This window comes from Motacilla alba, chromosome 2 (assembly GCF_015832195.1).
Source record: "Motacilla alba alba isolate MOTALB_02 chromosome 2, Motacilla_alba_V1.0_pri, whole genome shotgun sequence".
Classification (NCBI taxonomy): domain Eukaryota; kingdom Metazoa; phylum Chordata; class Aves; order Passeriformes; family Motacillidae; genus Motacilla; species Motacilla alba.
Window position 1 is genome coordinate 113,264,587 of NC_052017.1, and position 4,807 is coordinate 113,269,393.

Here is a 4,807-nt window from a genome sequence, read left to right on the forward strand (position 1 = left end):
CTGGTGAAGTGACATGTCCTCCATCTTCTCCTCTTTATTAGAGACTATTTTTAAGCTAAAAGAAGAAACCCTCACTTAGCTTGCCATTATTTTCCATACAAGCTCCCCAGATGTCACCATTTGCCACCTACTGGTCCATAGTTCATTGGAATAATGCCCCTTCAAGCCATCCTTTTTCTTATATGTGTGAAGCTAAAGACTGAAAAGGTACAGAGCACCAGGAAGAAAAAATTCAAGTACAAAGACCACTATTACTGGCATTTTGATCAGCCAGAACCAGGGCACAGCTTGCAGAAAGTTGTCCAGATACTTTAGCTGAGTCAAATCTTTTAATATATGAATTACAGAGATTAGAGATTCTCATGCAGGGAATTCAGGTTTACCTATCCCTTCCTGCTAAGAGAGAATGCAATGCATTGACTTAAACACTCTCAGATATTTCTCTCAGCTTATCCACCACATAAAGGTGATAGAATCAATTGTCTTTAGAAAAATGTAAATTAGAAAATTTTACTCTGTTTAAATACTGTTCTTAATTTCTAAATCTTATCATCTGCTTATAAATGGAGATGTTGATAAACTGTTCGATATTTTTATTATATTCAGATACCTATAAATAATTTCCTTCAAGGAAACAGTGAATGCTGTTTTCTGAGAGTTCATACATAAACATATAAAAAGCTTCATCTTGTCTTAGAAATACTTGCCTTATATGTCCAGCACTATTCTTACATGGTAAGGGAGATGGAATGTAAGGGTGGAGCTCAGAATTATTGAGTAGGTAAGAATTACAGTGAGAATATGTTCCATTTCATAAACATTGCATGTATTTGCTTTTGCTTTATTTTTAATAGCTATGGATGTTATTCCCAGAATCCTTCATATTATCATTATTTGGTCAGTATTTGTCATGGAGGTTAGCTTTGAAAAGGGATTTTAAAAGGAAATAATGAAATGCTTTAAAGCCAGTTGGGAGGCAAGGTCACCTTCTGAGAAGCACAGATAAAAGCAGCAAAGCCAGGATCAGTGCTAAGGGGAGATCCTCACTATCACCTAAGATATATATAAAAAAACAATAACAACATTTAGGTCCAAGAAGGGCTTTGAAGCTGAGCCCCATGTCAGCATGTGAGAGCAAGGAGCAAGAAACAGAAATAGGTGGGGGAGTAGAGAGGAAGCATTTCAGAACAGGATGTCCTAGAGGAAAGCAAGGGTGGGCAGGGAAGGGCAGGTGGCCTGGGGAACAGGCTACAACAATGCTTTGATGACATCCACATAGTTCAGGCAAATCATGTCTGGTTCTAGTGGAAGGACATACCAGCCCTGCACCAACTCCGTGTGAAGCAGTCCATTATCTTCCTGTAAAACAGGCTCCTTGTCAATAGCAAACTTTGCCAATAGCAAGATTTCAGAATCCCATCAGTAGAAATTTTTTAAGAAGGGCTTATTTTACTTTAATTGAAACATGATACTTGCCAGTGCAACCTTAAGTGAAACAAGTGTTGTCACAAGCATCTTTCTGATGGTGTAAGTGCCACATTCTAAAGTCATGTGTGGTAGAAACTACAGCCCAAGTGCATTGCCCTGCCGAGGTCAGACCTATCAGAGCAGCCTTGGTCCAAAGGGGCTATCTCTAGTAGGGTAAAGTACAAGAAGAAATGAGAGTAAGGGGGAAAATCAGGGATATAGACCAACTCCCAGAGGAGAAATATTGGATATGCCAGGATTAGTCATCTTGGAAGAGATTATAAGGAAGATGACTGATATCTATAAAAACCACCAGTACAGTAGCTGAGTATGGCTTAATAACTCACTTATTCTTCTTATAAGGGAAGGATCATTTGAAGCTGGTAGAAGCCATGTTCAAAATGGAAAAGGTTCCTTCTCATGCAACAGCTGTGGGGTAAACTGGACAAGTATCATGAGAAATCCACTGTCTTACTAAATAGACAGAAAACATGCCATCAGCTGCAGGTGGCAGGGGAATGGGAGAGTATTAAGAGGTATCCACATAGCTTTAGCCTTACCTGATGGTAGCTGCTCCTGCAGGCTGCAGAATATTGGGCTGCAATATTATAAAAGAAGAGGCATCTTGCACAACAGTGCAATTCACTGCATTTCACTAAAACTGTAGCACTGTTTCCTTAAGGAGTATTATATTTTTCAAAATAGTTTGCACTTCACAATTCAACTTTTATGCACAGCATTTGGCTGTTGCTAAATAATTTGTGCTGAAATTTTTCATTTTACTGCATCTTCACTTTTGAAATATGAAGGTGATATAACATCCTAATTGCAGATGCACTTAGACCCACATGAATGCTAGAACAATCTTTCCCTGTATTTCTAACGTATTTAATTACTGTAGTGATAGACATATTCAAGCCCTGACTAATGTTGGCATTTAATATTTTTCTTTATATCAGATGTAAGATGGCAGGTGATTCAGTACACAACTAAGATTTTTTTTTCTGGAAATGGATGGAATTTGTGGTTGTAGTTGTGCTACTGTCACCTGAACATCCTTCTGCATCCAAACTCCTCTTTGCATATTTTCTGTATGAAATGTCTTCTAAATCCTGAGGACATCTTGCACCCTCATGAGGCTGTACAGCCTTGTTACCTAAAATACACTGATGCAAAAGGAAAGAGACAGGACAGTAGACAAACTGCACACTTATCATGCATTGAGTGCAGGTAACATAACACCCAGTATCCCAGCTTGTCGAAAACAAACACATTCCAGAGGGCCTGTTTTGCTTTAGGAATTGTATTCTCCATTTTAGCACTACTGCAAAAAATTAACCCTGTCCTGGTTGAAACATGGTTGAAACCAGGACAGGGCCTAAAAGCAGAGCAGATATGAAGGCTACATTTCCTTCTCATACTCTATCACTGACCATTAAGCAGGTTAGCAGGTAAGAAGAGATCCCAAAGTCCATAATTTTTATCTGAGAAAGCCTGTCCCAGTTACCTCAAGGCAGGCTTTGTAATGGTCTTTAGAGATGAATTTCCTGCATCTTATAGATACACTCTGAGTAATCTAAGTGGAACTGAACAGTCCATCATTCAGTGTTTCATGCACGAAATCTCTCATAAATTCTCTACAGGACATAAAATGATAGAATCTGACTCTACAGGGCAGGATCCTGTGGTCTGCTCATCACTGCACTTTCCCTTGTCTCCAATGAACCCCCTATTCTAAACACACTCCAACTCTCTCAAGCCATCAGGTTTCTTAATGGCGTTTTCCCAGGTTATATCTTGAGCTACTGCCTGAAGCAAGATCTCACAGTAAAGAAATCTGTGAGCAAAACATGGTTATCTGTATCACTGTATCACACATGGCTGCTTCCCAACGGTTTCCTCCCTCCCTACCCAACCTCTGCCTCCAGAGCCTCATTCGACCTTGCTGCCTCACCCAAGCCCCTTTTCTCACCAGGCTTTGTTTTCATTCTGATTCTCTCACCCTTTTAAGCTCTCCTGTTCATTCTTTACTGTGAGAGTGGTGAGGCAATGGCATTTCCCAGAGAAGTTGTGGATGCCCCATCCCTAGAAGCATTCCAGGCCAGGCTGGATGGGGTTTGAACAACCCAGTTTAGTGAAAGTGTCCCTGCTCACGGCAGAAGGGTTGGTACAAAGCGATTTGAAGGTCTGCTCCAATGGTTTGGTCCCAAACCATTCTGTGATTCTCTGATTCTGCTCCAGTCACTACTCCAAAACCGCCTTGCTCACTTCTGTTTCCCACTCCCGCTTTTACCAGATTTTGGCTGCTGCATCTTTTATTGCAGACTTTCGTTACAATGCCCTTTCTTTCCCCTTGTTATGAATGAAATTGCCAATCTAATTTTATAAATAATTTGCCATAGCCGAATTATAATATAATAACAAAGTACAAAATTTATTTCGCGTTCAAATGACAGAATTTCGGTCAGCCACGGATCAGACAGAGTCTAGCCCGGGACTAGACCCTGGGTGACGCACTTACACAGCTCTGAGCCCCTGCATGCATCAGAGTGATAGTGGCACACCATTGCATTCTCGAACCTAGGTTTTATCCTCTTTTTCTTGCCGCGGGCTAGGAAGTCCTTTGTCCTTTCCTTAATCAAGCAAGTCCCAAAGGTTTCTCCATCTAGTAGAATGTTATCTGATGGAAGATGGTCCGGTCCGGTCCTTGATGTCTTCAGGAATAATTCATTGATTTCTGGTCTTGTGCTAGACAGGACTCAAACAATCATGCTGACAATCCACACCGTTCCATACCGAGAGAGATATCCTTGTTAACAGTCTAAATACTAAATATTCATCTCTTACTGGAAGTCCCTTTTACAAACTAAGAGACTTCCCAGAAACAGATTACAAGCCTGAATAGTGTTAGCTCCTTCCCTCTGGTCGTGAGTAGTCAGGTGTGCTGTCGATGGCATAATTCTTTGCTTAACCAAAACCTCGAAACCCTGAGTTGCTGTTGTGCTTCACATGTAAATGTAGTCTTTGGTGAGGTATGTGTGTGTGTGCGGTTTCTCAATCCTGCCGGCCGTCTTTCCCTGGTTTCTCTGAAACATGTCCAGACACAGTCCCCACAGAAAACCTAATCTTTTAATTCCTATAACTACTTCTAATATGTTTTATATTATATTTGCTATTCACCTAAATCAAATATGAATTTTGACACTTATCCATAACACCCTGCTCCTTTTTTACCCACTCTGAACCCCACCAACACGGCCCTGGCTCTTCGTGGGGCGTCGCTGGAAGCGCAGGCCCGGCCCCGGGGCGCCCTGCCGGCCGCAGCGGGGCGGGCGCGGGC